The 26,222-nt window shown below is 40.1% G+C and overlaps 1 protein-coding gene across 3 annotated transcripts in view; it reads right to left on the bottom strand.

Annotated features, from left to right (window-relative positions):
• Positions 1-26,222, bottom strand: part of PRRG1 (proline rich and Gla domain 1) — a 189,258-nt gene that overhangs the window by 83,174 nt on the left and 79,862 nt on the right. Inside the window, exon 1 of one of the 3 annotated variants that reach the window (XM_054695787.1) lies at positions 22,289-22,329. The exons of 1 other annotated variant lie outside the window; for it this stretch is intronic. The gene's annotated coding sequence lies outside the window, so the exon portion shown is untranslated. Of the gene's footprint in view, positions 1-21,856; positions 21,903-22,288; positions 22,330-26,222 lie in introns of those variants that run through there. One more of the 3 variants, XM_054695788.1, reaches the window with a different exon arrangement.

Here is a 26,222-nt window from a genome sequence, read left to right on the forward strand (position 1 = left end):
GCTTCCAGCAGAGGAAGGGGAGATTAATAACCACTTTGTAATATGTCTCAATCATTCTTATTCTTCACAAGGCCTGCTCTCAAGAGGAACTATTCACCAGCGCATAACAAATCTTGAGGAATTAAAATACCCAATTTGGTTCAAAATACCCAAATACCCAGATGGCTCTAATCCCTTCTAACCTTCCATGTGGGGGGGAAACTCAATTCCAGCTTCCATCTAGCCTTCCTATATCACCTAAGGAGTAAAAACAAAACAAGACTGAGAAGTATTTGGGAAGATCACAGTCCAGGAGCACAGGTTCTCTAAAAGGGGGGCACAGTTGCAGGACTATAGTATGCTTCCTCTTCCCCCATACCATACCACCATATCAATAGGACTCCTGTATTAATAACTAGGGAATCTAACTAAAAAAAACACAAAGCTGCACCTCAGACCTTTATTTAAGAATAAGTCTCTATGAGTGAGACCATCTGGTATTTTTTTCTTTTTCTTTCTGGCTTATTTTGCTGCACATAATCCCTTCAAGCTCCATCCACGTTGCTGCAAATTGCATGTGTTTATCTTTTTTGATTGCTGAGTAATATTCCATTGTGTATATGTACCACATCTTCTTGATCCAGTCATCTAGTTTGGGCATTTGGGTTGTTTCCATAGCTTAGTTATTGTAAATAGTGCAGGAATTTAGAAAACCTAAATAAGGGACTAGGAAAAAAGACTAATTATAATAAAGTAAAAATCAAAATCAACAAGCAACTATATACCAGAGGCACACTATGGGGTGGGGGAGGAGGGACTAGGATCAAAACAAGGGGGTGGGAATTGTGTGGGGACTATAACCAAGATGAAAATGCATACATTGTGCAAAAATGAAAAATGTAAAAATACATAAAATTAAAAAATGAAGGGAAAAAAAACAAATAACAACAAAAAAGAATAAGTCTCTAGAGAAATCCAGAAACAAGGGTGTCAAAAACAAAGACACAAGAGGAAATTTTATCTCTGACAGCTACAGCAAACACTAAACACAACCTAATCTCTAGCCAAATAAACATCAAATCTCACATTAAAGGCTAATTTATCTCAGTTCCCTTTACCCAGTACACCAAATCCAGCTTTCAATAAAAAAAATTACAAGGTATAATTAAGGAAAAAAGTCCTTCATATAAAATTTTATTGACTAACCTTTGGTTTATAATAATTTCAGGAATATAGCTTTACACTTCTATATGTATATAAGCTTTACTGTATCCACTACCAAAGTTCAAGAGCCATTTCCATTAGATTTTTTAAAAACCTGGTAAGACAAAGAAAACATGAGACCCAGACTCAATTATGGCAGAGATGTTAGAATTATCAAATCATGAAAACCTCTGCAAAGAAAATTTAAGTCTCAGGAGAGAAAGACAATAAAAAGGGAAATTTTAGAATTAAAAAGTGTAATTTCTGAAAAGAAATCATTAGATTAATAGTGAATAAGTGAACTTATAGATCAATAGAAATTATAGAAGGTGAAGAATAGAGAAAAATGGAAACACAAAGAATAAAAGGTCTAGGTTAGATATTGAATAGCCATCAATAAGTGTAAATAGAATACTAAATGAAGAGGAGAAAAAAATCTAAAGCATAATTGATGGAAAATTCCCAAAATTAATGAAAGAAATCCACAGATAACAAAATATTGAATACTAAGCAGAATAAACAGAGAAAACCATGCAAAGAACATTAAAAAAACAAAACAAAACAACAACATTGTAAGCCAAAGATAAAGAACAAATCTTGAAAGTAACAAGAATAGTTAAGAGAATAATGATCTGACTAATGGTTAACTTCTCATAGGAAAGCATGGAGGACAGAAGGACTGGAACATCTTTATAAAGCCTTTAAGAAAAACAATGTTAATCCAGAATTCTATATGCAGCAAAAAAATCACTGGGGAGTTTAAAACAAAGGTATTTTCAAATAAAACTAAAAGCATTTATCATCTATATATCTGCACTAAAAGAAATGCATTTATTGCCAGCAGATTTGCATAATAGAAATATTAAAATTAGATGGAAGAGAATAACAGATGGAACTGAGATACTAAAAAAGGAATAAAGAGCATCAGAAATAGTTAATGGCAAAAGACTGTTTTTTTGCTTTCCTCCCCTAAATTTGTTTACAAATCAAATAATGGTTTAATACAGGTAACACTGTCTTGTGATGTGTGGACATATAATAACTATAACAATGTGGTGTAGAATTGCAATTTTGTAATATTTCCATACTTTACTGGTAGTAGTACATTACTAATATACTAAATAGTGTATTATTAACTCATCAAAAAGACTGACAATTTATGTTTATATACTGTAATCCCTAGGACAGGCACTGTAAAAACAATACCAATAAAAGAACAGCTATAGTATCATTAGAAAAAAAAGATTCAAATACTCTAAAATCAAGGCAGGAAAGAGAGGAAGGAAAAACAGATGTGCAAAACATAAAATATTAGATCTAAGCACTATCATGTCAGGAATTACACTAAAGATTATTGAACTAAAACTCCAGTTAAGAAATATACATTGTCAGGGCCTCCCTGGTGGCGCAAGGGGTTAAGCACTGCACTATGAAGCAATCCACAGCCTCTGCAGCATACGTTTGATCCCCGGCCAGCCAGGGAGAAACCCATATGGTGAGGCAGACCTCTCCTGTCTCACCTGCTGCTCCCCTCAGCAGTGTATTTCAGTCAGTCTGCCTGTTCTGTTCCCCATTCTGTCTCTGGTGGATCCTCTCACCTCCCTCCCCATATCTCTGGTCTGTACCCCAGCTCTTGTATGCATAAATATTAAAAAAAAGAAATATACATTGTCAGAAGGCAAAAGTAAAACAAATCAATCAGACAAGTACCTGCTGTATACAAGACACTCACTTTAAATACAGATACACAGACAGGTTACAACTGAACAGATGAAAAATACATACCTTGCAAAGTGTAAGTAAATCACTGGAATGGCCATTAATATCATAAGGCAAATTTCAAAACCAGAGGTATTAGCAGAGATAGAGGAGGAATCGTCATAATGATAAAAGTGTCAATTCAACAGAAAGGCATCATCCCCAATGTGTATGCATCCTGTAACAGAGCTTCTAATTATATGAGACAAGAACTGACAGAACTGAAGGGAGAAAGAGACAATTCCCCAATCATAGTTGGGAACTTTGACACTTTTGTCTTAGCAATGGATTGAACTATAGAAAAGAAAATCCATATAGACAGAAGAGCTGAACACCACTACGAGGCCACCTTGACCTAACTGGTGCTTATAGATACACCCAATAATGACACTATACATTCTTTTAGGTTTATGTGGTACACTTACCAGGATAGACCATAGTCTAGGTTATAAAACAGGTTTCAGTAATTGTTTTAAAAATTGAAATCATACAATGTTCTGACCACAACAGAATTAAATTGGAATACAGGACAGTGTTATGGCACATAGGATCACCCTCAAGTCTAGTGATTTACCAGAAGGACTCAACTGTAGATTATTCTCATGACCTGGAGAGGTCACACATAGGTTTTTCATACACACTTTCTCTCTAGTGGCAAAATACAGGGATGCACAAAATACCTCTGCACTGGGAAGAACGGAGACATCATCTGAGTCTCAGTGCTCGTGGCCTATACTATCAGCCACAGTAACCGAAACTCTGGACCCCAACAAGCCAAGTACACAATGAAACCAAGTGCTCATTCCTGTTTTGTACAAAATAATTCTGACAAGGTACAGCATGGTCTATTGCTCCTGGTGTACAAAACAAATCCAACCATTAACATTCAAACACTCAGAAGGCCACATTCCCAGGGTTCACCACGAGTCAGTAATGGCTCCAGGATCCCTTAGAGACATGAGAGTTAGGAAGCAGACCTGCTGTGTTAACATTTTCCTCACAAATACCAACATGAAGACCAAGAAAATCCTACATATTTGGAAAGTAAACAATAAAACCCTAAATAATCATTAGATCAACAGGTAAATTACAAGAGAAATTATATTTTCAACTAATCAGTAATGAAAATACAATATCATTATCAGGGACATGATGCTAAAGTAATACTTAGAGGGAAACTTGTAGCTTTAAATGTCTATACTTAAAGAAATCATAATGCAAAATAAAGAAGTATTGCAAAAAAAAAATACTCAAAAATATATAAGTAGAAATTAACCTTCAAGTTGTCTTCTTTTTCTAATGCTGGCACAGGAATGTTTTGGATTCGCTATTATGGCGAATCATTCAGCTTCTTTGGAAAGCAAAAAACCAAAGAGTGATGAGACAGAGATCTATGAGCAGGAAGCAATCACCTCCTGAGCAGGAATATGCCATTTAAACTGCACCTCTCTGAGCAAGCCCAAACACTGTGATTATGCTTTGTTTCCTACCACACTTTAGGGGGTTTTGAGCATGGGCACAGAGGGAACAGGGGGGTGTCAGCCTCAGAGTTTGTGTGGTCCTTCCAGTTACATAAAACTTTCGTTTCTTATACATTTTTTTAATATTTTTTTACATCTTTTTTTTTTATTTTTTTCTTTTACAATGTATGCTTTCTCAGCACAAGGGAGTATGGTGATGGTACATAAAACTTTCTATTGAGCAGACCTTAGTACTTTTCTTGCTCGGGCAATGAGGAAAGAGCAAGGCTAGTGGAAATCCCTGACTTCTGTCCATGGCAAACTGGGGTCCCCACTCTGCCTAGAGACAAGTTAAAGGGCTCAAAGACTATCCCACAGTACACAGGGCAACTGAATGCTTGGTCAAGTGAGAGCCCCAATGTGTCAAATAGTCAAACGTTCCCAAACCAGCAACTCCATGGCTAATGGGGACACAAGTATTACCACTGCAGCCGTGGGGCTGGCTTGCCATCTTCTGTAGAGTCAGTCGGTAAGAGACAATGAGCTCAAATGGACTCAGACAATTTATGACTTACACAGACAGCAAAAGCAAAATCAGGATGGTGTCAGCTCCCGAGTCCCTAACCCCACATGAAGTCATCAAACAGAAGGGGCGAGGAGACAGACGGCCCCCGCGGTGTGTTATGTGGCTGAGGAGCCACATTGAGACTGAACCCTAGTAGTCTTAGAGACTTACAAATAAACCTGAAGTTGGACCCCTCAGGATTCAAGGTGAAAATGTCTACACACAACTGGAACAAGGAGATAGGGGAGAAATGCCTTGGGGCAGTTACCTGAAAGATACAGTATAAGAAACTGCCTGTGGCAGCTCCTGACCAGGCTACTTATGGCCCCTTGCTCCAGGAGGAATCCCAGGACATTTCCTCAAAAGAGGTCAGACTGGTCAAGCATTGCCCCCATGAACTGAATGAAGCATGCAAGGTTGCCACAGTGCTGCACAGACCAACTTTTCTACAATATGCTGCTTCTCTGTGAAGCAGAAACACCAGAAGTACCAGACAAGCCAAGATTTCTGAAGCTGAGTCACTGAGAGGTGACACTGAGTGTTTTAGCTGGGCCCTGATTTAGTTAAAAAAATATGAGAGTAAGGTGAGCATCAAGTTGTTAACAGAATATCCTTTCATCTACACAGGCAGGCTAATGGTCTGACTGAGCCTTTGAAGCAGAGAGCCTGTTGTGGGATGTATGTGCATTGCGTGATGAAGGAAGCGCCAGCTTTTTGACTTCCCTAGCCACTCACTCTTTGTCCTACAGAAAATTCCACTCGGGATCTGGTAATACTCCCTAGAATTAATGCTTCTGCTTTTGGTCAAATGGAGTAAGGTCAGGTCAAAAAGGCTATGGCTCTGAAATAACCAGTACACTACAGTCAGAAAGGTTTAGCCCAGACAGTGCTAGAACTATAGGTTGTAAACAAACCCATATCAGAGTGCTCTAAGACAGCCGGCCTTTGTCCCAGCTGGCTGCAGAACCTACAACAAAATGCATTTAAATTACAGTTCTTTAAATACAGGTATGAACAGAGAGACCATGGAAGACCATACAGTAACCAAGATTTACCTATGCTGAAAAGGAGGCTAGAGGGCATTAAGTTTTGGTCATCTTGATAGTTTTCATAGTATCCATCAATGCTACATAAGGTGTTATAGCAAAAACTTTTGAAATAAAAAAATGAAATGTCCCTTATAAATTTCTATTTAATATGACTAAATGTAGGAAGGAAAGGCTTAAGATTATTTTGCCAACATTATACACTGATAACTGAATTAAGGCTGAAGACAATATGCTATTTAAACAAAATAGGTGCAACCCAGTGTGTGATATAAGAAAAAAGAGAAACAAAACCACATGCCAATGTAGTAATGAAACAGGAAAAAACATAACACAATCATTTGAAGTTCAGTAAGTATAACACAAAGAGGGGAAACCATGGCTAGGCCCAGAGAGGTAGGCAAGAATTAATGCAGTATCCTGCATAGACCCTCTGTGAGGACTGGAAGTAGCAGGAAAAATAACTCACAAAATCACTTATGGTTCATTATCCATCTAGGAAAGAAACAGACAATGGGGGGAAACAGCCACACAAACCTTGAGCAAGTTCTGTACATGTGAAACTTGAACATTCAGGATAATATAATTGTATTCATTAATTAAGGGCTACAGACATTTGGATAAGCTAAACCTAGAATGCAGGATAAACTCCCAAAGCAATTTACTAAGTCATATGATTATTGACATCACTGTTAGATGAAAAGAGGATTTTAATCCCAAGACTTGTATTTTACCTAAAATTTGAAATGAGATTTGTTATAGGTAATATACTGTGTATATTCTCTCCATATTATGCTTGAGCAAATGAGTTGATGAAAAAGGTTTATTCTGTCACCCTGTTAGAAAGTCAATTGTCATGGAAAATCATTGAGACACAAAAACTTCTTTGGAGGGGAGGATGCGGACTATCCCCTTGATGTAGAGACCTTAACTTTGGGACCAGACTGATTTCTCCAGAGTGGTTGAGGGAAATTTATGTGGTCACATTCATCCTTACTATACTCAGGCCCTTTTACCCAGAGATCTTCATCATTCCCTTTAATATGAGACACAACAGAGGAAAAGCAGACTCTTATGTGGGGTAGCAGGTAGGGGGCAAAATTCTGAAGACACTGTAGTTTAAGGTAGATTGTCAGTTTTGGCTCTTCAAGGAAAAAAATCTGACTGCATATAGCTGCGGGGCTTGATGGTGTGTAGAATGAAGCTAAAGTTATAGGGATTGGATCGTATTATCCAGGGAAAATGCATAACTCAAGAAGTTGTTTTAGGGAATGAAAAAATGAGAGGGCCAGTAAGATGAAGTGGGAAAATGAAACCTTCTGGAAGCAGAGTTCAGCATATGATATCAATTACTCTTTCAGGGATTTAAATGAAAAGGCATTCATTAAAACACATGTTTTTTTTTTCCTCCAGAAAACTAGATCTATGACTCAAATACTTGTATTCATAACAACCTTTTTTAATAGAAGAGCACAGTGAGTAATCTGAGCAATATTTGAGTGGATAATCTCACCGTTTCAACTATTTTTTGAGTGCCTGCCACATGCCTGCCACTGTGCTAATCACATGGAGATTACTAATTAATTTACATAGTATACTCTCATTCATTCCACACTCATTAAGCACTTAATGCTTGCTAGGCCATGGCTGATGGTTGAAATGCACATATAGTAAATATTCCATACACATTTTTCTCTTCCTGAGCACAGAATTTCAGTATTTACTGTGTGAAAATGAGAATAGTAGTAGTAGCCCAAAAGCCTTATGCAATGGGGGCACCCTTAAAAAGTTCCAAGATTTCATGTCAAAAGGGCCCTGGATTAAAATTCCAGTGCTACCACACACCCCAGACCACGCAATGATCTGGGCCACTTAATCTCTCTGAACAGTAATGTCCTCACTATAAATCAGGGATAAATGTCATATCCTATACAGGTTGGTAAAAACAGTGAAAGTAAAATAGTATAACAAAGGAGTTATTGTCATTGCTATTGCTGCTGCTACTGATATTATTAAAGAAGATAACCCATGTGATTGCTTGAGAGAAGAGAACAAAAAAAATTGGGACAATTTTCTGAATAATTACCTCACTATACTTTTGTGAAGGACAGGGCTGCCAAAACTGAGTGAGTTCCAGAGAAAACACAAAATCCTGTTCTACATAAAATTTGCCCCAGTCACATTCCTGATCTTCTAAGGGCCCTGGTATTTTTCTTTCTTTTATCAATCTCATTGAACTATACTAGTGTCCACCCATTCTAGTAGCACAGTATAGAGATATTTAGCATCCTGATTCCTGGAACCCTGCAGAAGACCAAGTAAAGACAATGTAGATGCTCTGATCCCTTGCTAGAATGTCTGAGGTTCTGACAGAAAACAAGCCCTAGTTAAATGATTAAAAACTGAAATGCAAATGAAGAACTAAGAAAAAGTAAACCCCAACTCAAATGTTAGGCACATACACCTTTGAGAGAGTTAAAAGTTCAGTCTATAGGGGTTGATGGGGCTTTCTAGAAGCACTGTGAAGGGTGGTGCAGGTAGGGGGCTTTCATCTTATGTGGATGGACAGATTTCGGTTAGGGGCTAGTAGTAAATGACCTGGGAGACCAATAAAAAGGATATGATTATAATGTTAGGAAAGAATTAACAAACCCTGAACTAGGACAAGAGCAATAGGAATAGACTACTCAAAACAAAGTCAAAGTAGATTTTATAAACTGGATGAACATTCATAGCTTAGAAAATGGAATACAAAGAAAATGCTAATAAATACTTATGTCTATCATTTGCATTTTATATTAAGGAAATGTCAAAATTCAAATACATTGAATTTTTCAATTTAGACCATATGAATGCAACAAAAGCATTTGTATTTTCAGAATGACTGAGCCTAAAAAAGACATTTTCTTTTATATGTAATAATATTTTCTTGATAAATATTGGGGGAAAATGAGTGAGATACTGAAGCATGACCAAATTACATAGCAAAGGAACTATATCCTTCCCAAAATCATTATTCTGGTCCCATGAGTAATACTAACACAAAGAAAGAAACAAGGAATATATTCCATTAACTTTATTTTGCAGTGACAGCAAATTTTAAAAGTAGGCATGTGTTTCTAACTTTGCCAGCTTTCTCCCTGAAGCAGGCATGTCAGAGAGAATTACCATGGCAAGTTAGTCATATGGATTTTCTTTTTTTTTTTTTCAAAACAAAACTGGAATGCATAACATTATAAACCAAACCACAAAGAACAGGCACACTGGAGATAGACTGGAGTAGATACACAGAATATACAGTGCTTGGAATAACCAGGCTCTGTCACTCAAAAAGGTAAGTTTGACTACCTAGGATTCCAGAAAATAACATGTATCTTCTAAGATATAGTTTTAAAAGATGGGGGGGGGGCGAAATAAAACATAAGGAATTTTTTCCAAGTCAGGAATGTAAAATATAACACATTTCCTTAAAAAAAAAATCCTAATTTCCGGGCCTCCCGGGTGGCGCAGTGGTTGAGCACTGGGCTACGAAGCTGCCTGCAGCCTCTACAGCGCTGGTTCGATCCCCGGCTGCTGGGCGAGGGTCCCACAGGGCACGCAGATCTCTCCTGCCACCCGCTGCTCCCCTCAGCAGTGTATCCTCAGTCTGCCTGTTCTGCTCCCCGCCCTGGCTCTGGTGAATTCTCTCACCTTCCCGCACTTCTGACTGTACCCAGTGCTTGTATAAATAAATAAACAAAATCTTTAAAAAAAAAATCCTACTTTCCAATCTCTGAGGCCCTAAAATAATGTACCTAGCAAGTTCAAATTGTTATTTAAAGTCTGGTCCATTTAACTGCCAAGTCTTTCAAGAAGATAATGAGTGCTATCAAAAATTCATGGTCAGTATTTGAAAGAGATTGAAAACAAGTATACCAGTTATTACCACCCAGTAACTGAGAAAGCAAAGCAACCATTGAAGATTTCTAAAAGCTGATTATCCCTGAATTGTGGCACTTTATTTGCTTCTCACTTCATTATGCTCAACAACATTCATGAAAAGTATGTCTCTACTTTACAAAGGGTAAGGTTAATACACACACGCCTTACACAGTGAAGGTGTACAGTAAGAACTGAATTGTTTGATACATAGCGTAGAAAGCCATTTTCTTAGGAGACTCTAAAAGTCAATTGGCACTGACAAATTTATCTCTATGGTCCTCAGGGTTTTTAGGATAACCAAACCATTTTGTCACTGTAGAAAAGGTGTTGCAATATCTTTAGAAGAGGCTGTTGCCTAGGCCTTCTGAATAGGTGGGGAGAAATGAAAACAAAACAGTGGAGTTATTATTTCCTGTCCAAAAAGCCCTAAAATACAGTTTTATATATTGACTGTTCCATACATATCTGAGTGAACAATCATACATGCACACAGCACATTAACTTGGCTTTATTTGTTTACCTAAAAACTACCTGTACAGAATAAAGTTGACAAAACCTTAATTAATAAAGCAACATGAGAAATTTGATAGACCCATATTGCTAATATTTTGTTGCACTATTATAACAATATCCATTTTACATATTAAATAACTTGTTTTCTAGCTCCCAATTCTGGAAAATGATACTAGACAGACATTAAAGGGACAGGTTCCAGTATTTTTCCTCTTCCAGGAAGAAAGCCTTCATTACTTCAGCATTGTCTATGCAAAAGCAATATATGGGAGCTGGTTAGAAAGACAGAATATCAACCCAAATGCCCAAAAATAGATGACTGGATCAAGAAGATGCGGTACATATATACCATGGACTATTACTCAGCAATCAAAAAAGATAAACACAATGTTCAACATCACTTGTCATCAGGGAAATGCAAATCAAAACTACCATGAGATACCATCTTACACCAGTGAGAATGGCACATATTAAAAAAACTAGCAACAACAAATGTTGGCGAGGGTGTGGAGAAAAAGGAACTCTTCTGCACTGTTGGTGGGAGTGCAAACTGGTCCAACCACTGTGGAAAGCTGTGTGGAGATTTCTGGACCTACTAAACATAGAGCTTCCATATGATCCAGGAATTCCACTCCTAGGTATTTACCCAAAGGACACAGAAACATCAATTCCAAAGAACACCTGCACCCCTATGTTTATAGCAGCACTGTTTACAATAGCTAAGCTTTGGAAACAACCCAAATGCCCAAAAATAGATGACTGGATCAAGAAGATGTGGTACATATATACCATGGAATATTACTCAGCATTCAAAAAAGATAAACACATGCAATTTGCAGCAACATGGATGGCGCTGGAAGGGATCATGCTCAGTGAAATAAGCCAAAAAGAAAAAGAAAAACACCGGATGGTCTCACTCATAGCAGGAATCTAGAAAACTTAAATAAGGGACCAGGAAAATGAATAACTATAAGAAAGTGAAAATCAAAATCAGCAAAAAACTATGAACCAGAGACACTTTTAGGGGGGCGGGGGCGGGAGGGGAGGGATTGGGGTCAGAATGGGGGGCTGCAATTGTATGGGGAATATAACAATAAAATTTATTATCTAATAAAAAAAAAGAAAAAAAAAGAAAATAAAATTAAAAAAAAATTAAGTTTAGGTGAGAAATGTAAAGGACTGGGGGAAAAGCCCTTGCAAAAGGTAGAATTCTGTATTCAAATTGGTTGAAATACGTTGAATTTTTCACATAACTGTAAAGTAAATTTAAAATGAGAGTCAAAAAAAAGAGTAGAAATGTAATTTATGCAAGGAAGAGCATGTATATTTCTAATGAGTATGTTCATTGTTAAAAAAAGATCTTGGACCTACATCAAAAGACTGGGGAATAAAATACAATTGTTTTCAAAGAAAAAAAAAAAAGATAAACACATGCAATTTGCAGCAACATGGATGGCGCTGGAAGGGATCATGCTCAGCGAAATAAGCCAAAAAGAAAAAGAAAAATACCGGATGGTCCTCATAGCAGGAATCTAGAAAACTTAAATAAGGGACCAGGAAAAAGAATAACCATAAGAAAGAAAAAATCAAAATCAACAAACAACTATGAACCAGAGACACACTATGGGGGGTGCGGGGAAAGGGGGATTGGGGTCAAAATAAGGGGGTTGCAATTGTATGGGGAATATAAAAATGAAATTAAAAAAAAAAAAAAAAGAAAGACAATCTCGGGACCCACCACAAACCAAACCTCCTAAATCAGATTATCTGCATTTTAACAAGATCCCCTGGAATACATGTGCATACCAATGTTTGAGCAGTATCAAACTAATGAATTTATCCCGTAAAATGTAATGATGACCGAGAAAGACATTGTATGCATGGATGATCCCCTCTATATCAAGTTCAAAACAGGCAAGAACAACTAATATGTAGATTACGTATTTAGAGATAATTAGGTGGTAAAAATCTCATGAAAAGCAAAGAGGGACAACCAGTTATCAGTCTGGCATGCAAAGAGCTTAGAAGTAGCAACTGTTTCCTAACAAATAAAAAGCTGACGGAAATAAACTCTTCTTAAATCTGTCAGAGAAGTCAAATCACAGGGCAAACTGCTGACCCCAAACCGGAGAGATTCAGATACAGAGAATGACAATTTAACCAAATAGAATCCAAGTTAGGATTTTATCACAGCCTAACTACCTAGGAGAATGAAATAACTAACTTCATCCTCCTCTATCCATCCTGTTATGACTTGAAGAGGGGGTGGTAGTGAGAGGAGACTGAGAAAGGCTAGTGAAGTTCATAGTCCAGGGGCACGGACTCAACAAACATTGAAAACAAATCATAGGGCAATAGAATACTTGTTTTCCCCCACAACCCTTACAACATCACTTAAGGCCTATTCACTGTAGTTCCTTTTACCCAGTACATCATATTCACTGTTCAACAACAAAATGCAGGCTATATGAAAAGGCAAAAAACACAGCTCAAAGAGACTGAAAAATATCAGAATCAATTGGTGCAGTAATATTAGAATTATCAGACCAGGAGTTACACACACGAGGATTAATATTTAATGAAAAAGCAAACAATATACAAATACAGATAATGTAAGCAGAGAAATGGAAATTCTAAGAATAAGGAAAAAATGCTGCCAATCACAAATGCTATAAAAGAAATAATTTCTTCAATGGAATTATTAGTGGCCGAGAAAAGAACTCCAAAGTTTGAAAATATGACAATAGAAACTTCTAAGGCTGAAAAGAGTAAAAAGACTGATAAAGAGTAAAAAGACTGATAAAAAGAGAACAGAACATCCAAGAACTGTAAGACAAGTAAAAAAGGTGTAACATATAGGTAAATGAAAATACCAGAAAAAGGAAAGGGAGAGGAATAGAAGCAATATTTGAAACAATAGTGACTGAGATTTCCCCCCAATAAATATCAGACACTAAACCATAGATCCAGGACGTTAAGAGAGCACCAAGCAGGATAAAAGCTAAAAAACAAAAATCCTACATCAAGGTGCAAATCATAATCAAAGATTAAAAATTTTGAAAGAGGTCAGAGGGGAAAACACCTTACACGTAGAAAGGAGCAAAGGTGACAATTATATATGACTTCCCCTCAGAAACCATGCAAGTACGAAGAGAACATGGTATCTACAGTGTTGAGAGAAAAAAATCCAACTCAGAATTTTGTATATGGAGATAGTATCTTTCAAAAGAGAAGGAAAATTAAAGATTTTCTAAAACAAACAAAAATTAAGGGAATTTTATGTCAGTAGATCTGCCTAAAAGATAGAAGGAAAATAATACAGGTCAAAAACTCAGATCTACATAAAGTACAGAAGAGAGAATAAAGGTAAAAATTGAAAACTTTCTTTTTTTTCTTTCATTGATCTGAAAGATAAGTTTGCTCAAAACAATGTCAACAATGCATTCAATTATGAATGCTTATATATATGTTTTATTTATACATTAAATGAGTAACAATGTTACAAGGACTTGATGGGAGAAGTTCCGATTACTTTGTTAATATGAGGAACTTGTATTACCCATAAAAAATTCTCTGTATATATTAATTGAAAGTGGAAGTTCAAAATATATTCTTTGCAAACACTAGGGCTACCATTTTAAAAAGAATAGCACAATTGACACAAATAAAATGGATCATAAAATGTAAAAACCACAAAACACAGGAAAGTGTGAAAAATAAAAACAGGAACAAAAGAACAAAGGCAAGAACTAGGGAACAGTAATAAATATGCTCAATATTAATCAAAAAATATCAATGATTCCTTTAAATGCCAATGATCCAAATATACCAATTAAAGGAGACTGTCATAGTAAATGAAAACAAACAAAAAATTACATGTTGTCTACAAGAAGACCATTTTAGATATAAAGACACAGAGTTTAAAAGGGATAGAGAAAGATGTATCATGCTATTACTAGCCAAAATAAAGGAGGAGCAGACTTGAGCAAGGAATTTATCAGGGGCAAAGAGGAATAATAGATAACAAAGGGGCTGATTCTGCAAGACATAATACTTAATGTGTATGCACATAAACAAGAAAGCATCAAAATATTGTGGAAAACCCAACAGAACTGCATAGAAAAACAGATGTATCTCCTATTGTAGCTGCCAACTTTAACACCCCTCTAATAGAAATAGACATATCCCGCAGGCAGAAAATCAGTTAAGTATGTAACTGCACCATCAATCAACTGGATAAAGTTGATATTTAGACTACTTCATCCAACAACAGCAGAATTCACATTTTTCTCTAGCTCAATGGAATTATGCACCAAGATAGACCAATTTTTGGAACATAAAACACACCTCAGCAATTTTTTAAATAATAGGATTCATATAATGGCTCCTCTGGGACACAATGTAATTAAACCAGAAATCATTAAAGTACAATAACTGGAAGATTCCAAAATAATGTATGAGTCAAAGACAAACTCAAGAGAAATTTTAAAATATTTTGAACTAAATGAAAATGAAAATACAACTTATCAGATATTGTAGGATGAAGTTAAAGCAGTGCTTAGAGGAAATTTATAGCATTGAATGCATATATTAGACAAAAGATCTAAAATCAACAATCTAAGCTTCCATTTTTGAAAAATACAACAGCAAAATAAATTCAAGGCAAGCAAAATCTAAATAAGGAAAACTAAAGAACAGTGATAAAAGACATCATGAAAGTATATGGAGAAGTGTTCCAGGTTCATAGATGGAAATACTGAAAACTGTCAAGATGTCAGTTCTTCCCAAGTTTGTCTATTTATTCAATGCAACCCTAATCAAAATCCTAGCAAGTTATTTTGTGGATAATGACAAAGTTATTCCAAAATTTAAATGGAGAAGCAAAAGACCCAGAATAGTCTATTCAATATTGAAGGAGAAATAGTTGGAAGACTGACACTACACTATTTACAGACTGACTGTAAAGGTACAATAATTAAGAGTGTGGTATTGGTGAAATAATACAAATAGATCAATGGAATAGAGAGGCAGAAACAGACCCACATATAGTCAATTGAGCACTGACAAAGGAGCAAAGACAATACAATGGAGCAGTGACAGTATTTTCACCAAATCATGCTGAAACAATTGGACATCCACCTATAAAAATAAAAAAGGAATCTAGACACAGATTTTACACTTCACAACATTTAACTCAAAATAGATCATAGATTAAATGTAAAATGCAAAAACATAAACCTCCAAGCAGTTTATTTACAACTGCTAAAACTTGGAAGCAACCAAGGTTCATGAATAAAAAATTCATGGTTTATCTAGACAATGAATATTACTCAGTGCTGAAAAAAAAAGTGCAATCAAGTCATGAAAGAGACATGAAGGGAAATTAAGTGAAAGGAACCAATGTAAAAAGCCCATATAAGGTGTAACCCCAAAGATAGACATTCTGGAATTGTAAAAAGATCAGGGTCTCCAGGGGCTGGGGAGAATGAACAGGCAGAGCATAGAAAAGTTTTGGGGCCATGAAACTATTCTGCTTGATACTGTAATGGTAGATATATAGTAGTAAACATTTTTCCAAATTCATAGACTGTGCAATGACCAAGAGTGAAGCCTAATGTGGACTTTAGTTGATAATCACGGACTTTAGATAATCATGAATCAGGGTAGGTTCATGGCTTATAACAAATGTACCAACATAGTGCAGGATAGTGACAGTGAGGAAGGTCATGTGTGTCTGAGGTGAGGGGTACATATGGGTACTCTGTACTTTCTAAAAAAATTTGCCGTGAACCTAAGGTGCCCCCCACAAAAAAAAAGTACATTAATTTTTAAGAAAGCAAATGGATGACCTCTCTTCTTCCCTTGTAATGATTTGATCCATTTCCAGAGCTTCATGTCTACCCATACCTCTATTCTAAATTCTACCTGGATATCAAATAGTTATCCCAAACTCAGCATGCCTAGTACCAAATCTTTGGGTTTTCTTCTCAAGTTTTCTCCTCCTGAAATGTTCCATCATTAAAATGACCCCCCCTTCCAATTGCTCTTATCAAAATCTTTGGCACCATGCTGAACTCTTGTCCTTTGTCACATTCCCCTTCCAATAAATGAGCAGGAAATCTGATCCTTATACCTCCAGCATTATACTACTTGGTCCAAGTCACCATAACCTCTCTCCAAATTGGTTTCACTCTGTTCTGGCTCTCCTTGCAATCCATTCTCCGCAAAGCACTCAGATTGATCCTTACAAAATAGAAACCAGACTGGACTATTTCTCTCTTTAAAGCCTGCAAGGTTTTTCTTCTCATTCCATAGATAGCCTTACAATGCCCTACAAGATCTTCTCACCCTCCAAAATAACTTATTTATCAGACCCTGTTTCTTATTATTCATCCTCCCTCATTTGTGCTTCTTTAGTCCCAATTGACTGCTTTGTGATTCCCAGTGAAAAGGTCTCCAAAAGGTACCATCTCAGGACCTTTGCACTTGCTAGCCTCCATGTCTAGAAAGCTCTTCTCGTCATCCAAATGTTTTTCTCATTGCTTACAAGCCTCTGTTGATAGCAAAGTCTTCCCTGATTACATCACCACCCTCCAATACTCCCACTATTTGTCTTCCCCATTTTATATTTTCCAAAGAATGCAAGCAGTGCTATGTGATGATAGGTAGACAGATAGACAAATAGATATGTACATCCATAAACTGATAGTTCATGTTTTATTTTATTACCGGCCTCCTTCAAATAGAATATAAGCTACTTGGTGACAAAAATCTCCAATAAAATACAACTGTTATATTCACTGTTGTATCTCCAGTGCTCAGAATAATGTCTGGCAATTGATAGGTATACAATTAGTTGGTGAATAATCATATACAAACTTATGTCCATCTTCCAGCAAGGGCTAGGACAACAGCATGACAGCTCAGTATGTCTAAATGTAATTTAAAAATTCTTCTAAATGAGAAAAGTTTGAAAAAACAATGGTGTAACTATTAGAGGTAGCTATGAATAGCTGAAATTACTAATTCATTTATCAGCATTATTAAAGCTGAAAAAGCCATAGGGTTCATGGGCTTTTTAAATTCCACTGAACAGTAGTGTGCAAACAAACCACCCTTAAAGAATGCTGCTTCAACTTCTCCCCTCTTTACCTTTAGATATATTTTTTCTTTTTCTTTTTTTTCTGAAGATTTATTTATACAAGAACCAGGGTACAGGCCAGATGCGTGGGAGGGTGAGAGGATTCACCAGAGACAGAGTGGGGAACAGAACAGGCAGACTGATGAAATACACTGCTGAGGGGAGCAGCAGGGGAGACAGGAGAGATCTGCCGCCCCATGTGGGACCCTTGCTGGCTGGCCGGGATCAAACCAACGCTGCAGAGGTTGCAGACAGCTTCACAGTACAGTGCTCAACTGCCTGCGACACCAGGGAGGCCCTAGATATATTTTTCTTCAGTTGATCTCTCCTCCTCTTTTCTTGGTACCTCTGATTCCCTTCTTGGTACCTCTGATTCCCTTCTCTACTCCAGCCCTAGGACCCTATTTTTTATCCACTTAGCATTACTACCTCATCACTTCCCTTCTCCAGGAGGATTTTCAACTCTACAAATTCCCACTTTCTTGATCGCTTAAAATTCTCAAATCCCAATCTTTTTTCTTCCTTTCTCCATTTGCCAACAATTAAAAAATTATTTTCACTGCTTCTACTTACAGACCACCATTGTTCAAAGAAGTGTTTCTTAACTAGGATGCACATCAAAATCGCCTAAAACTTTTTCATGCCCAGGTTCCATGCTCTGCGATTCTAATTTGATGGGTTTACATTAAGGGAAGGGGCACTAGTCCTAAGTAGCTCCAAAAGAAAGTCTAATGCACACTCCAGATTAAGAACCATTGCCTCAAATATTTGCCATTTGTTTCACGGTCGTAATACTGATACTAGTCCACCATTTCAGGAGTATAATTAAATCAATCCTCTGTACCTGACACAAACACAAAATAAACAAAAAAGTTCCTGGTTAACAAATCTAACTGTGCTCTTAGTCCCGTTGTTTCTAAACTTGACATGCTATCTGATACTACCAATTTGAAGCACTCCTCTCTTAACATCTCTAACTTTTTGGTTTTCTGGTCTCCTCTCCCTTCCTCCCTGCCAACCTGTCTGAATGCCATCAAGATCAGTACCACTCGGGGTGATCTGAGAGCCAGCACCATCACTATCATTTGAAACCCTATTAGAAACGATAATTCCCAGGCCCCATCCCACACATGATTCTTGTGACTATCGTGCATGCTAGTGTTTGTGATCCACTATGCTTAACCATGTTCTCTCTGCTGGAGATATATGGGAGAAATCCATATATAGCAGGGATCCTCTGTGAGGGAGTCGCTCAAACAGGGTAGATGTGAATACATCCACATTTTAAAATTAATTGCTATCAAAATGATGTTTCTCATGAGAAATGGCAGTTTACAAATAATAATAGCCACCAATGATAATAACTATCATTTTTAGGGCAAACAATATGTCCTAGGTATTATGAGAATCTGTTAACATACTTGATCTCACTTATCAGTTATTGTAACTGTTACAGATGAGAAAACTGACTCTTAGAGAAAGAAGCAGAACATTTTCCCTCCAAATTCCATGTCCTTGACCACCATATTATTGTCTCTCACATAGAGTAGGAAAGGAAGTCTTAAAGGAAGTCCTAAAAAGAAGACTCAGCAGAAGTGATTGAAGTTGACTGGTCAAACAATTATAGGAAAAACCAGAAATGTTGGCAGGAAATCTAGGTGCAGAAAGAAGGAACTCCTTAAGAAGTAAACCATAATCACAGATTGATTTACTGAAAAAAAATTATAATCTAAAGGCCACAGATGATATAGAATTTTTTTTAAAGTTCTATGGGGCCTCCCTGGTGGCACAAGGGGTTAAGCACCGCACTATGAAGCAATCTGCAGTCTCTGCAGCACGAGTTCCATCCCCATCTGGCCAGGGAGAAACCCACATGGCAAGGCAGACCTCTCCTGTCTCCCTGTTGCTCCCTTCAGCAGTGTATTTCAGTCAATCTACCTGTTCTGCTCCCCTCTCTCAACCCCCACATCTCTGGCCTGTGCCCCAGGCTCTTGTATGCATAAATAAATCTTTTTTAAAAAAATGTTCCATGGATTCTGTTCATCTGTTCTCTGCGTCCCAAGGTTTACAAATAAAAGTCAGGCACTAATAAAATGTTTAGGGAACAATGGTTAGTTATTAAAAAAAAAAAGTGACATGGAGAAAAAGCACTTTGATAATTAGGTGGAAAGGGGATAAATGAAGTGAGGGTAGAAAAAGGGAAGTTACTAATAGCCAGGATAGATTCTCTGCTTCATAGGTACAGGAAACTGGACTGTAGCCAGTAAGTCAACTCTAACTGATTTTAAAATAAAGTACCACTTTTATTCACTTTTAAATTAAGTGACGATTTGCTCATGATATTCTCTCCAATGGGTAAATCCATTCAGGAGATGAAAGCTAGATGTGGAGGTGATGAAGTGGCAAGAACCAAGAGGAAGACAACACCTGTTATGAGCTGAAAGTAACCAGAAAGGCCAATAATGCTGGGAGTTGGGAGATGTCAAAGACAGGCTGGCAGAAACAGGCCAAGCCTATAAAGGGCACTTTAACATGGAGACCCTTTAGCCCAATGTGCAAACCACCTTGAGATTTAGGAGTACAATACAGCTGACTAGGTTGATTTCTTTCAGTTACATTTGCGTTCTGAGTATGTCATCTGGTCAGCTATTGACACACGTGTAAAGTCCTAAACTCTGGCAGTGCAATATTTGCATCATTTAACATATGATTCATTTTTTTCTGTGTTCACTTTTCACTAGTTTATTAGAAATTGACCCTTTTAAAATTTTTTGCCATTTTCTGATTCCTATTTTGTCTCTATCACAGTTTTTATACCTCTTTTAGAAGGATAAACTACAGAATATATGGGAACATACTTTCATATTCATTTCTTATTCATGTTCCAAACAGCATTCAGCATTCTGATTTTCTTCTATTATCCCATGATTTTTATGGATTATGAATTATCTTTTGAACATTTATTAACATGTAACTGTAAGTACACTTACTAGGCACTTACAATATATTGAGCAGACCTAGGCATTGGGTAACAGAGAAGGCTGAGCCTGAGAGAAATAAGGTCAGTTTTATCCGTTTAGCAGAAAAGGGGGTGATTCATTCTAGGACAGCTGGAAAATTTTCCCAAGAAGTGAATTGGGCTAGTATGGAAGGATGAATAAGGAGTTCATTACTGGAAAAGAAAAAAAGATACCTCTAACACCTCCCTTTCCAAATTTGGTAATGTTGGCAGCATTTAACTTAAAATAACCAGAAAAGAAAGAGTAAAATGCCAATAACACAAGCAGAAATGCTTCGGGGGAGGGAGGATTGTGCCTTTAAACACACTTCAGGTTTGAAAGTAAATGTTTATAAAACAGGATTCACAATCAAGGGAAAGGGGTGGAGGAGGAAGAAGTTCAGTTTGTTTTCTTGTATTAAGTTAAACAAATGAGTAAAAATATCAGTATCTGGGCTAGGGAGCACATATACTACTTTTCAAAAAGATCCTAAGTTGGAAAATGAAAGCACATGGAACGTTATCCAAAAACATATTTGCCTGAGTGTTCGATATTCCTATTTTCGTTAAGGGTTCTAAAGTGAGTTGGCCCAAGAACGTAGGAGCACACCCGCATCCGATAATCTCTTGATTGAATCAATCAACAGCCACCTAATCAACTTCTTAGTTACCCTAACTTACGCACCTTCCTATTCTTCAAAGACTGGCCTGATTTACTGTGACGATCACAAGGTATTCATATAGCTCTAAGTTTGACACTCCACCTCTTCACCCTTTCATTCAATTATTTCCTCTTAAATTCCATTAGCTTCGCTTTTCTCCTGAAGGGACACTTAGAAAATACATCAATAGCGCAATTAGAAAACCAATGGCTGCAGCAACAGCATGAACACACTAATTTCTAGCCCTATCCCTCTCGAGGCTGTTCGTACCAATGATCAAAATCAGCGGACCAGGAAGAAGGAAAAAGCTGAGGCAGTAAGGAAGGTCGTTCCCTTCCTCCCACTCCCCTCAAGCCAGCCCCCCCCCTCCTTCCCCGGTCCCCCAGGGCTGCACCGCGACCTCGTGCAGGAGCCCCCCTCCCCTGACCCGCCCCCGCTGTCACCCGCCACAGGCTAGAAAACAGTCATAGTCTTTGTTAAAATGTTCATGAATACAATGGACCAGAAGACGGACACATTCCCGGGAGTGGGGGTGAAGGAAAGTCACAGGAACGCCACGCCCTCCCTGGCACTAGCCCGGAGCGACAGCCCACCTCCCCCAAATCCTCACCCGAGCCGGAGGAAGAGTCCTGGCAACTCAGCACTTGGAGGCGGCAGCGCGGGGGAAGGGGTGGGCCCGTGACGCCGCTCAGGGGCACCTAGCGGGGGGACTGAACTTGAAGCTGGGACACCCTCCAGCACCCTTGGCTGGCTTCCCGCTCCTGCCAAGCCTGAGCGCGGACTTCCAGCCTCCGAAACCCTTTGCTTCCCTGTCTCGGCACACGTACCCTCCCCGGCTCCCGCCGGCACGCACTCCGCTCCCCACGCGGCCGGGGACACCCTCAAGCAGCGTGGGCTCCCCTGCCACCGCACGCCTGGCCCGTGTCTCCTAACGGAAAGGAAGGTTTCCGGGCGCAGTTACCCCCACACACCCCGTCCCCTGCCCAGATGCTCCGCCGAACCCCGTCCCCGCCGCTGAGCCCCGCGCCGCCGCCCCACTCACCGCGCGCCCCGCGCCGCTACTCCGCGGTCCGCGAGCCTCCAGCCGCGCCTGCGCGCTCCCACCGCCGCTGAGCCCAGCCGAAGCCTGGAGCAGGGCGAGGGGCAGGGCGCTGGGAAATAGCGGGGGCCGGGCAGGGCGGGGTTAGGAGGGAGGGTGGGGCCAGGCTGGGTGGGAAACGGAGGGGCGGGGCCTCCGACGCCCGGGTCCGGAAGAACTAGCGCTCCGGGCCCGGGGCTCTAGCGCCACGACCTAGAGGACCGAGCAGAAAGCTAGCACACAAGTCTTCGAAACCTCTCGGTGGACCCCCACACTCATCCTCCAGAACAGCCAGCCCTCACGGGACCCCCGCGCCCCTCTCTGAAACCACCCGATCTTTGCCAACCTTCATCCTTTTGCCAGTCTCACCGCACGTCATTCTCCGCCCTGCCTTCCCCAGACCCCCGCCCGGGGGTGCACGCAGCGCACGGGAGGTGAGGGGCGCCCAGACAAGCACACGCACACGCCCGTGCTGGGCACCCTTGCTAACGTGTGTCTTTGCAGTACGCGAGCCAGATCATGGTTGTTGATTACCCAACCTTTGCCCACCGCTGCAGCTCAGCCCTTTCCCTGACAACAAACTATTTCTGTTGTTTCTGAACTTTTGGTGGCAACAATCTGCTTTTTCTTAAAGAGTCCCGAAAAAAACCCACCCGCATATCTTGGAGAGAAGAACACAGGTTGTCAAGTAAGACCCATCTTTGACTCTGCCGTTTAAAGCAGGCTCTCTAGAATCTGAGCCTTCTAAAAGTCCCTGTGAGAAATAGAATATTTGGCTTGTGCTGTGTGGACTTTGCCCTAGTGGTTTCAGGTTTTCTGGCATTTAGCATTTTAAGGAGGCTAACTTGATTATTATTCCATGCTGCATGCGTGCTTAGTTTTAAGTCCTATGCTTTTCTGTTTAGAATCTGGTCAGCTGTGCTATCTCACGTGCCTTCCGATCAGCTATTAAAATAAACACACCTGCGTGAATCCACAGTGAATTGGGCTGTGGCTGTGATTTACCCCAAATTACTTTTCCTTTCTTTTTTGACTTTACTTATGATAGAATTCAGAAACATTTGGCATAGTAAGGATGAAAAAAAATTGCCACAGGGCCACAGCAATAGCCCTTCCTGGCCAGTATTTTGACTCTGATGGCAGCATTTGGGGGACAGTCTGGTAATTACCCTTAGGTATCTGAATATTCTGAAATTCTTTCCATTAACCTTCGTGGTTCTTCCATTTGTGTATTTTACAAACCAGAATTCCTTGAACTCACTTTTGTTTTGCATTTGCCAAAAAAGCATAGGGGGGTGGCAGAAATGACCTGTAAGAGGGTATGCATATTGGTACACGTGTGTAGGGTAAAGAAAATATCAGGCTTTTCTGCCCTTCCGCCATCAGGATAGATGATGGATCCTTGTCCTGAATGCATGCCTGATGGTGGGCACCTGGAATAGGGTGTGGGCATAGGTAGATGGGATTCAGCTGAGCTAAGACTGTGCTTTTAAGGGCGGCGTCACGGGGGGACGCCAGCAACACCAGCACCAGCAGCCGCCGCAGCCGAAGCCGAAGCCGACAAGCAGCAGAACGAACGCTAGAGAGCCCAGATAGAGTGAGGACTTGCTGGGGGCTGGGAGGCCTGCCAGCCTCCCAGCCCCCCAGCCAGCACCCCTGCCTGCCATATGCCTGGTGAACCCCAAATAAAAAACCTGCAAAACTACTGAGGACTCTGACTCCTCCTTTACCCGGTCTGCATGGGATCAGAAAACCTGCACTGTGCCCCTTCCAGCCCCTACAATTGGCGTAGTCGGCAGGATCCATGCAGACGGGTATTGGAGCCCTCCGAAGACCTGGAGGGACTAAGGAGAACAGACTTTGCCTGTGACGACGCTGGAGGCACCATGGCGGTATAGAAGATGGATACGTCCACGAGCTACAGGATGAGACCTGGCGTGAAGGAGACGCCCGAAAGGACCAGCCAACGACACCGGAAAGGACCAGCCAACGACACCGGATAGGACCAGCCAACGACACCGGAAAGGACCAGCCAATGACCCCTGAGGCAGCAGGCCATTGCTGAAGCAGGGAGAGGCCAATGGACTGATAGACTGATGAACTGATGATTTTGGACTGACAATCCCGCCAGAAGGCGGAGGACCTTAGCAGGTTATGTTTATTTTTTGAGAATCTGGGGGTGGCCAGTGGGCCTAGATGGCCAAAAGCAGCCTGTGTATGCCCAGTGGCCAGGTGGAGGAGAAAAGCCAACTAAGGTGGCAAAAGCTGGTACTGATGCTAAGTTGAGAAGCCCTAAAGCAGCTGTTAAGCAGCCTGGGTATGCTGAAGCCCTGTGAGTCTCGTAAAATCACCTATGGGTGATGCCCTGCTCATTCTTGAGTGAGGGTGAGGAGCTGAGGAGCCCGTCCTTGGGGGACGGGTGGGGAATGTGGCTTGGGGTGGAGCCCAAGCCAAATGCAGAGTTTGGATCCCCGACCCATGTGCTTGTGCAGTGGGTTGGCTTGAGTGCAGGGGTCTGCGAGTCGCATGGGTGGCCATGAAGGCCGAGTGTTGGAGCGACTGCAGACAGAAACCCTGAGGGTTGGCGATTACCCCCAACAGAATAAAATTGCCAATCCCAGAGCTAGTGCATCCTGGGGGTGGATGCTGTGTGCGCCTTGTAGCCGAGACTACAGCCAGAGAAGGCCAGGAAGCCTGACGGCTCCTGGTATGTTATAGTAGATGCCGTGAGTGATTCCCCTCCCTCGTATGAGCAGTGCCTTCGGCAGCAGATTTGGTGGCTCATCTGCTGGTACCAATAATTGTCTTTTGCACTTGGTTGGTGCCCTGCCTGGACTTATTTGTGTTCTGTTGTATTTTGTTATATTGTATTTTGTTATATTTGATGTATTTGCTTTTGTGGGCCATGGCTGCATTGTTTGTTTGCTTAGAAAATTGTATATGTATGTATAGACTGTATGGCAGAAAACCCTGAGGGGGTGGACTGTAGGGTAAAGAAAATATCAGGCTTTTCTGCCCTTCCGCCATCAGGATAGATGATGGATCCTTGTCCTGAATGCATGCCTGATGGTGGGCACCTGGAATAGGGTGTGGGCATAGGTAGATGGGATTCAGCTGAGCTAAGACTGTGCTTTTAAGGGCGGCGTCACGGGGGACGCCAGCAACACCAGCACCAGCAGCCGCCGCAGCCGAAGCCGAAGCCGACAAGCAGCAGAACGAACGCTAGAGAGCCCAGATAGAGTGAGGACTTGCTGGGGGCTGGGAGGCCTGCCAGCCTCCCAGCCCCCCAGCCAGCACCCCTGCCTGCCATATGCCTGGTGAACCCCAAATAAAAAACCTGCAAAACTACTGAGGACTCTGACTCCTCCTTTACCCGGTCTGCATGGGATCAGAAAACCTGCACTGTGCCCCTTCCAGCCCCTACAACGTGCATACAAAGTCTGTAGGATCAATGGATTTCTAAGTGCATGGAAGCAGGACCTGGTCTTATTCATTCCCCTAGTGAAATGTTTCACATGCAGAAAGGGCTAAAAACAGCACTGGGTTAATAAAGGTAATTTTTGTATCTTTCCTACACGTGTATATGAGTTTTTACATTTTCATCTGATTACTGGGCTTATTCTTTTTTATGTTATGCTGGAATTTGTCAGGATATTTCGATAGATGTTACCAAAACCAAAATGAAGTAAATTGGCCTTGGGAGTAAATGGAACCAGCAACTGGAAGGCCTCAAATTCCAGGTTAGACTCTATCCTGCTCTCTGACAGAGTCATTCTTTCAGAAACTCTGAAAGCCATGTTCTTCAGGCCTGGAACCATGGCCTCTCACAAACTGTGGGTTTACACCTCCCAAGTTGTTACCAGATTGAAGGGTCTCTCTTTCCTCAGTTCCAATTTAT

This window comes from Talpa occidentalis, unplaced genomic scaffold (assembly GCF_014898055.3).
Source record: "Talpa occidentalis isolate TD23 unplaced genomic scaffold, MPIMG_talOcc4v2.1 talOcc4.15, whole genome shotgun sequence".
Lineage (NCBI taxonomy): Eukaryota > Metazoa > Chordata > Mammalia > Eulipotyphla > Talpidae > Talpa > Talpa occidentalis.